The sequence below is a fragment of the Gossypium hirsutum genome, chromosome D12 (genome assembly GCF_007990345.1).
Source record: "Gossypium hirsutum isolate 1008001.06 chromosome D12, Gossypium_hirsutum_v2.1, whole genome shotgun sequence".
Lineage (NCBI taxonomy): Eukaryota > Viridiplantae > Streptophyta > Magnoliopsida > Malvales > Malvaceae > Gossypium > Gossypium hirsutum.
The window spans coordinates 26,646,913-26,656,814 of NC_053448.1; the positions used below are offsets into that span (position 1 = coordinate 26,646,913).

General features: G+C 33.9%; 1 pseudogene; it reads left to right on the forward strand.

The window, feature by feature from the left end:
* The first annotated feature begins 307 nt into the window (after positions 1 to 307).
* LOC107941180 (O-fucosyltransferase 2-like) lies at positions 308 to 1,217 on the forward strand (annotated as a pseudogene).
* Positions 1,218 to 9,902: the final 8,685 nt, after the last annotated feature.

The window sequence follows — 9,902 nt, forward strand, 5'->3', positions numbered from 1 at the left end:
AATCATATAATTCTTGCTTTGCGAGCTTAGGTTTCCTTCACTTTTAATGAAAATTGTTTGATTTAATGGTGTTTGATTGTTTTTCTATAAGTGATTTTGATCTTGTTTGGTCTGAAAAATCTGGGTTTTTTATACTTACATGTTGGTTAAATTACATGTCATGTATCTATGTTAGATCTGTAAAAAGATTAAATTTTTTTATTAATTATAATGTGCTTAACAACTAATTAAATTTATTAACTTCAATCCTATATTGCTTTATGTTAAAGCCAACTATTTTACTTGCTTTAGGTAACATTCCCCTGTCATGCTTAGATCTGAAGGGTTAAGTCCATTTACACCAGAAGAAGTTGAGCTTATGCTTGTTGCTCTAGGTTTCAATCGTAATACTCAAATATATGTTTTAGAGGCACAAATATATGGAGGGACATCAAGATTAGCTACTTTGACAAGCTTGTATCCTAATTTAGTTACATAAGAGAATTTGCTTTCAACCGCCGAACTTGAACCATTCAAGAATTTCTCATCTCAGGTAACATTGCGGCATATCCACTTCTTATATGATGAAAAGTGTAGTTTTTGCTATTGTTGGATTGATGAGTTTTTGGTCCTTTTTCTATTGGTCTATACCAAAATTTGAGCTTTCAAAATTACTTTGGCATTAGCTCTTTTCACTATGCATAAGCTGCTAATGCTAGTTTTTGAATTATTTTCATGCAATCTCCTATTAGTGATATAAACTATGAAATAACCAAGTTAGATATTTGGAAATTATTATATTAATACTTTTTATTTAGCTTCTCTAAGATTAGTAAGATTAGGACAAATGATTTTCTATACTCTTATTAGTGCTAGTTACTATCATACTTGGTGCGAGTGCAATGACATATTATGACCTTTCATCTATAACTGGCAACATTGGACTTCATTGCCTGCATTACAACTGATGCATTTGCCTTGACGGACTCTGGTAGCCAATTGTCATCTTTGGTATATGGGTGTCGAATATACTATGGTAGAGGGAGGACGCTTAGAATACAACAAAATAAGCAGAGACTAGCTGATATCTCGTAAAGAACAATACTATAGAGTGGAAAGTGTTTGAGTAGAGAGTGAGGAAGGCAGTTAGACAAACTAAACATGTCCAAAGTAGGCCTAAGGCTAGAAGTGTTTACTAGTACCCACGGTGTAAAGAGTGCATGTGTCATACAGATTGACGGATTACCCTTTTTAAGATGTTCTTATTAAAAATTGTAGCATTCTTTGTTTTTTAATTTTATTCTCAAATCAAACTTTCTGATTATTTATATATTGTTGTTTAATGGTAAGGTAGGCTTGTTGGAACGTCCTTCAAGTAGAATATTAAAAATTACTTGTAATTATATTTTTCAATAGGCATGGCCTCGTAATGCCCAAATTCAATTGTAAATTATATGTTGAATTTTGTTGGTTAACCTAGTTAAAGAAACCTTTACTTTTGGATTTTAAAATCATCGGTCGATATGGTCGCATCAATTTTTTTGGACAAGTCTTGGGTTCCCTCGAGGGTTTTTAGGAAAACCAAAATGGAAAATATGAAAGAGGAGATCAAGAAAAGCTCTTAGTAAAATTTGGGTACATTCATATTGGTGGCTGATGGTGGTGAAAGGCAGTGACAACAACAGTGGTCTGTTGGATTCTACAAAAAAAGTTGGAAAAGAAGATGAAAATGAACTTGGGGAGAGAGGAAACCAACGAATATGAAGAAGATGGAGAAAATAAAGAAAAATATTTTAATATAATTTAATATAAAATATTATTTCCAAATTTCAAAAAATATAAAAAAAATAATATTTAAATATTATTCTTTTAATAGGAAATATTATTATTTAATATTAAATTGATGTGAAAAATACAATTTAAAGGGCATATTCATCATTTGAGTATTTTTATTTTTTTGCTATTACATATCTATTCCTCTCAACCAAACCCATGAATACTATTGCAATATGCATTCCATTTCTTCCAACCAAAACACTATTATGCCTATTCAATTCCATTACAGCGTTATTCCATGTTCACAAAATGACTATTCCATTACAACCCTATTCCATTCCACTGAACCAAATGTGTCGTAAAGGTTTACCAACATTTTTTTCTTAGGATTTGATAGCATCAATGCTATTTTTCTGGTTCGCTCTCTATCGCCAGGGAATAACTCATTTAACTCTATCTTCTTGTTGGTTCAGATTTGTTGAGCGTTTCTCGATTCTTATATCCAAGCTCTCTAAATTCTTCATTAATTTATTTAAGAGATTGACAACTGATTCTTTTTTTTATCATAAAACCCTCACTTGTCTACAAAGTGCACTTGTCATTTCTACTTCTCTGTTAATTTTAAGGAAATAAAGTGAAATTGTTGTGTTGTTTGCTTATCAGACTTCATATACCCCTCACCTATCAGGGTTGAAAATTTCACCTTCAAACAATAAGTAGCCTCCACCATCTTTGTTTTCTTTATTAGAGGCCTACCAAAAATGGCATCATAATTTGTTAGGTCATCAAGAATTAAGAACTCCACCATATTTGTAATTATTCTGTCACACCCCAAAATTGGCGGATCTAAAAGAAGCGAATAGATGTGAAGGTTACTTGCTTCGGCACACTATTTTAGTATAGTCTGCTACTTTTCAAAATTGTGGCAAGTTAAATCCTTGCGCGTTATGTATTCGCCTGCGTAGAACCTGAGGTTTTCATTTCGGGATGTTTCCTAACTAAAAAAGAGTATGCCAATCGAACAGTACACCTCAAAATATGACTAAGCATGAAGCACATATCAAATGTATGAGAAAATGTTGGGACCTTAGACCATTTTCAATAGTACACCTTATGAGAGTTATCACTAGAGGTATGGTACGTCCGGTTTACTCAAACATTGTGAAAGGTGGGTTCTGCAATGAGATTGGTTTGGAGTCAACTAAATGGATTAATTAGTCAAACTTCCCAGTTTTCTATTTTATATTTTTCCAGTTTTTGTAAGGAAATTAAGAGACAATTTTTTATGCATTCAACACTTATCAATATCTACCAAGAGAAATTGAGTATAGATATACATATGTTGTAAGAAGGGAACATTCAGATGGTTTTCTTCCACCTGTTATACATTTTAGTTCTTTTTAAGACTAAATATTCTTTTATTCTTTGTTATAATGGAAGTTAAGGTTTTTAAGTTAATCAGTGAATGTTTCAACCTTCTGGTAAGTCTAATAGCTCTGTATGTTACGATTTTGAAAGAATAAGGATGTTAAGAGGCATAAAAAAATAGGTTGTGGATAAGAGGCCTTGCTTGGGGGTTGTCTGTAATTGAGATGTTAGTAAATTGTCTGTAAGTGGGATTTTAGTGGTGATTTCATGTCCTTTTAAGCAGTTGTTGCTGCTGATTCAAGTAGGACATTAGAACAAGAACTTTGAGCTGAAGTAAAAGTGATTTCCAGGTGAGTCTTTATCCTTACTCATGCATGTTAGTTTATAATGGCAATTTGTGTGTTGATGCCTTCTCAGATAGCTGGTAAGTGTATGCGTGTGTGAATTATTGTAAAAGTTCTACATATTTACGAAAGAGATATATGAGTTGCTGCATGAATAAGATGATGTATGGTATGTATGCATGTGAAATCAAGTATTGGAGAGTATGAGTTTGTCAGGAGTGTAAAAAAATTTAGGTAAGTGTATTCTATGTTAAATGAATAACACAATCGTTTGTGATGCCTTCAGTAGGGCACGTATATTGCTAACTGGACTGGTAGATCACGACATGCAGATATGTGTAAGACCATGTGGTAAAGACCTACGACATCATATGACAATGAGAATACTTATGGTGTAGCCTCTGGTAAGATGTAAATCGAATGGATAGATCATGGCATGAGGATGTGAATAAGACTATGTGAGAGAAACCCTATGGCAACATAGAGATAGTCCACCGAGAGAGTAAACACGAAATCCACTAGAAAACCTTTGTGGCTTATTCTGTAACGCATTTGTGGCGTATCCTGTGATGCTTTCGTGGCGAATCTGGCTAACCGCCTTTGTGGCAATATCTGGGTAAGCTTTTGAGACTTCTCTACTAGTTGACTGTATGATAAAGATCTGGTAACTTTGAAGATATCTCTGGTTGGTTAGCATTGTGGTGAAATTGAATATACCTTGGGGACATTTCCTGAAAAGAGTTCTCAACAGCGTTTCTAAAAAGTGAATCTGCCATAATAACTCATCAATACAGAGAACTTGGTGTAATCATAGATATGAGTGGTCTAAGTGTTCGTCCTATTTGAGTTTTTTTATGCTATATAAGGAAGTTATCTAAATTATCTAGTATATGCCAAATCTGAGTAGTTTTCATGTCAAGTATAGAGGTTATCTAGAGTTTAAGCTATCTGCTAAGTTGAGTGTTCTCAGGATATGTAACATAGTTGTCTAAAATTCCTTGTGATGACTTAGAATGTTGCATCCATTAGAATAAGTTGTGAGTTGGGTTGTTTGAGATATGATCTAACTGGTATCCTGATAATTGCCAATTCCAGTATGAGAATCCACCAAAGGTAGAATTCCTTTGAAGTTCATCTTAAAAGATTAATTAGTATAAGTATCCGCCAAGAATAATATCAGCCAGTACACATTCTAGGTGAAGGGTTCAATATCTATTTGTGTGAAAATTCGTCAAAAGTATATTTTGTATGAATATCCTTCTAAGGAATGCATTCGTTCCTAAAAAAGAAATGAGATCAGTATTGAGTGGTGAAATCTATAATTTGTCTAAGGAGTGAATTGTGTATGTGATTGTTAAGTATGGAAGTTGGTGTATATGTATGCGCTTGATATTAGGAAGGTATCCGTCGAAGACTGAAAATAAATCCAGAATATTCAAGTTGAGGAATGCAACAATAAATACGCCAAAGTAATTTGAGTTAATATTCACTAAGTTCGTTTGAACTTACAAGCGTCCGTTTATAATGCGGGTTTTGATAAAGAGTTGGTACGTTAGAAGGTACCAAGCCAAGAATGTGTCAAGTTCGTAGTTTGAGTTACAGTATTATGCATACAGAGGACACTATTTGCTTAAATGCTTGCCAAATCAATACTTCAATAAATCTTCTGGAATCAACTAAAATTCTTTTTTACTTCAAATGTTGCTATCAATGCTAAAATTACAAGTCGGTCATTGCCATCTAGATCGCTTAAATTTGCCTCATCTTTATCCAAAAACCCAATTCTCCATGGTTATATTTGTTGATGCTTCTTTGCTGACATTGACACAGGCACCACATTACGCAAATAAGCTTTCTTTTTAGTATTGGATCCATTCTACTCTTTGTTAGTTCCTATTATCACATTAATAATATATCTCGCAATCCGCTTACCCTTTCCTCTATCAGCTCCATACGATCCTAAAGCCTTATCATATCTATTTCTGTGCCCAAATGATTATCCCTAGAGAATAACAAAGCATTGCAATTTTCCTCTACGAACTGCAGAGTCAATAGCATCTCTAAATTGAACACAATCATTTGTTATATACCCTTTATCATGAAAGAAATCACATATGCCCGTAAAATTACCTCTATGATACTAGGCCTCAAAGGATGTGGCAGATTGAGAATTTCTCGATGTTCTATTTGAATCAATATTTTTGTTGGCGATGTTAAATCATGATAGGATTAAGATTGATTATGAGGAACTCTTTGCTATCCCCTCTAATCACACTCGTAATTTCTTTCCCCTCATTTGCCTTTGATAACTTTGAAATTCGCTGGAGCTATATCTCTATTGCCCCCCAAGTGTGAGTGCTGGGAACAAGTTCTCTTAGCTTTGTCATGCAATAAGGGTCTCCCTCATCGAGGATCAATATAATCTCCTATGGTTTGCAAACTAGCTCAATGTGACTAAATCTTGGCTTTTTCCATTTCATCGCTTTCAGCAAACATATGGGTTTTTTCATATAATAATGACAGACCACTGGAGGCTTTATCCACCAAGTTATACGTTTAGAATTGGTGCGCTATTCTGGACATAAAGGCTTGAACAACGAACTTTTCAAGGACATCTTTTGTTATCATAGTTGTCGTCGCGTTGAACCTTTTAAGAAAGTCTCGCAAAGGTTCTTCCTCATGCTGTTTGATATATATGAGGTACGCAAATGATTGCTTCAGCATATTGTTTGCTAAGAACCTGCTAATAAACAAGGTTGTCAGTTGCTCAAAGTTTAAAAGAGAATGTTGTGAAAGTTGTAAGTACCATCATTAGGCTAAATCCTTTAAAGTTAGAGAGAACGCTTTGCACTTAACCTTGTCTAAGGCTCCAATTATGTTCATATGATTTGTATAATGGGCCAAATGATCTTGGGAATCTCCATAACCATCATACATCATTTTCGAGAATTTGAAGGTGGGGGGAAGACATAGTGTTTCAATATTTTGGTGGTTAAAACTTATTTTTTGTATTTTTTACTAACCCTAATGGTTGGACTTTCTAAAATTCTTGTATATGCTTCTCTAATTTCTCTAATTTCAGCTCTAAAGTATTTTTACTAGAATAGCTAGAACTATCATCACTATCTTCATCATCATACTCATAGCTATCACCATATTTTTCAATATCATTTACTAAATTATCATTACCTTGGTTTTCATGTCAACAACTGCATCCAGAATGGATAGATTCTTCCTTCTTCTATGGTGGGTTTCGATCATGGTTCATCTTACTTGCCTTTAACTCTTCAACTAGCTTTTCATTTCTTTCCTTTGCTTGCCTCTGTTTATCCATTTGTTCTTGGATAAACTATTGATGCTCCTCATATCTCTTCTGCTAGGAAGTTAACTACTCCTCCATGGCTTTCATTCTATCTTACATGTCGAAATATTGTTGATTTCCTGACTGATAGTGTTGAGATCTTGATTTGTTGACATGCTTTGACCTGGTTTTGGTTTGGAGTGTTGTAATACCATGAGATAATCGGTAAAATTGTTGATAAAGATTATATTGATAGAGATTTTCATGTATTTTGGTTTTGAGGGTTGGTTTGGTTTTTTGGATTTAAGTTTTGACCGCCATGCAATGGGTCTTAGCCTTAGTCTATTTTGGTTTGGTATGTATTCACTTTGGTGTTTTGAACAGTAGGATTTGTAGTTGGGTCATTAGTAGGATCAAACTCAGATTTGGGAAGATCACTAATACTTGGGTTTGACATGGTGCTCCACGCTCACCGCACTAATTATTAACCGTTTGATTAATAGGTGGAAGTGTCACGGGGCAAAGAGTTTAATCTCGTAATCCGTGCGGCCTTAGGCGATCCTTTCAATGTAAACACGAATAAGTCAGCTTAACCATCAAACAACTGATGATTTACAAAGAACTCTTCCAATGCACCAATTTATTTAGCGGAAGCAACTCTAGCCAAAAGATGGCACAAAAGAACAAAAAGCCACATAAAACTATGCACGAAAGTTGTTTGAGTAAATGCTCTCAAAGAATTCTATTACTCTTAAGAATTCAAGATACAATAGACGAATGGAATGAATTACAAGTGAGAGGGAGGCTTTCTATTTATAGTTGAGCTTCCCCAAAATCGACGGTCTAGATCAAGTTACATCGACGAATGAGATTAGTTTATCCCTTAAATCTAGGTATTTACAAGATTACATAATCAATTTACATAATCAAAACAAATCAAATCTTATAAAATATGATTCCCCTCAATCTTCTAAGATTAGTTCCCATATTTACCAAGGTAGCCTATCTTTCCATATCAGCATCATTGGGCCACCCAAGCTTCAAATGGACAGGTTTCTTCAACAACTCTTTGAATCGGGCCAGCTCTCGTGGGTCAAATGATCCCAATGTCAATTATATACCTCCAAGGGATGCATTGTGTGTGATGATCATGGGCTTTGAACTACGACCTGCGATAGAAGTATGTGGTGGTTTGTATGAAGGAACACTTGGGTGGAGATGAGGAAGGAGGATTTCTGGTCGAAAAATTTGATGTTAAAGAGAAAAAGTGTGTACGTGAGAGTGTATAAGTTGTTTGCATGGTCATTTTGTAGTGGGAGACAAACTTAGCTATGTGTCTTGAGACTATTGACACAAAAGTTTGATTTGATACTGTTGGCAGTGGCGGTGATGCTATGTCTTCGGATACGATGCCTTAGGACGACTGCCAATCAATGATCCTAAACTTCTACATGGGCATCACATAGTCTTAGTGGAGATGCATAGTCTCAAGGTTCGTTGGTTGATAGGTCAACTATGCATAGTTCGTTGGATTGTTAGTTCTATCAGGAGACAGATGTTGGGTTCCTTTTGAGTATGCTATAAGATCCACAAGATTTTCTATGTAAAGTATAACATACTTCTACCAAATATAACATCAAAGATTTTTTTTTCAAAAAAAAAGAACACACTTAGTGTTGTAGTAGCAACATTTATTATTTATAATATTATTTTCTTTTTATCCTAAATAATAAATGTTACAAGATGAAGCAAAAACATAGTACTATTAGCTATTTTATTTGGACTTTTTATTTATTTTTGAAGTAAAGAAATTTTTATTAATAATACACAGAAACAACAACTAATAATACATAAGCATAGAACATATTACATATATCAGTATTTAAACACTATATGAAAGCAATAGAGTGAGAAGATCGTTCCTCAACTATTTTGGCAGCAACTTCCTTTCTAAACAAATTGGTAGTAACTACTCCACCAAGGCACGTGGATCATGTTAATCAATAGATGAGAGATCCAAATTGGCAATAACGCTACATTGATAGTGTTTGAAAGTATTAGAGACGAAACATTTTGAGCAATCGTTAATAAAGGTATCCTAATTCCACACTGATCAATTAATTGACAATGCCAAAAGATGTGATGCACAAAACCAATTGACATATAACCCAACTTCCTCTTTCTCCTCATCTCAAAGAAACTAAAACAAAATCTAAGACTAAGGACTTCCCCAGGGCTTTTAGGGAAAGTAAGGTGGATTGGTAAAATGATATCTTTCAATCAGAACCGCCTAGACAGAGCTATGGTGGGTAAAAATTGAAAGCAAGAAAACAATGTACGGTGTTGGCTTTAATTGTTGAAGCAGTAGCAAGCATTACAGGAAGTAAGAGCAATAGATTTTTTATCGCTGCCTGCTAAAGAAGACAATACTGTCTGGTCTCTGCTCACCTATCACTTCACTTCTTTTACTGGCCCTACCATATCTTTTGCAACTCTCTACTAATATATATATAATTTGATATAAATTATTAATTTATTACGAGGATTAAGATAGACACAAGCAGCCATGAATAATTGATAGCATCTTACTTATAAATAATTTGAGAAGATTTCATTTAAGAACAGAAAGAAAATCAACCCCCCAAGTTGTATTAGCCTTGCCACCTTCTTTCTCCTTTTTGGGTAGTTTTAAATATCGACCTTATGTGCCATATCAAAATTTAGCATAATGAATTAATGCATGTACTTTTTGTTGTACAGTCCATAAGAATAAATATAATATAAAATAAAAAAGAGAGTATTAAAAAATGGGTGCATTAACTTTGCTTTATGATCATAAAATTGACAAAAGAGAAGTATGGGCCAATGGGATTTATTTTGATAAATCAATGTCCAATTCCAGGTCGAGCTATCAGAAATAAAATTTCTGAGCTATTGATGTTGCCAGATGCAGTAGAAGATGATCTTTTATTTTTTGCTTTAACTTTTGCTTTTAAATAAAAATAAAAAAGTGAGAGGTGGGCCACTGTGTGATAAATTAAAATACAACTATACCCATCCTTTTATTTGTTTTTTTTAATCTATTTTGATTTAAGGGAAATTTTAAGATTTAAAAATAAAATCAACCATTTTTT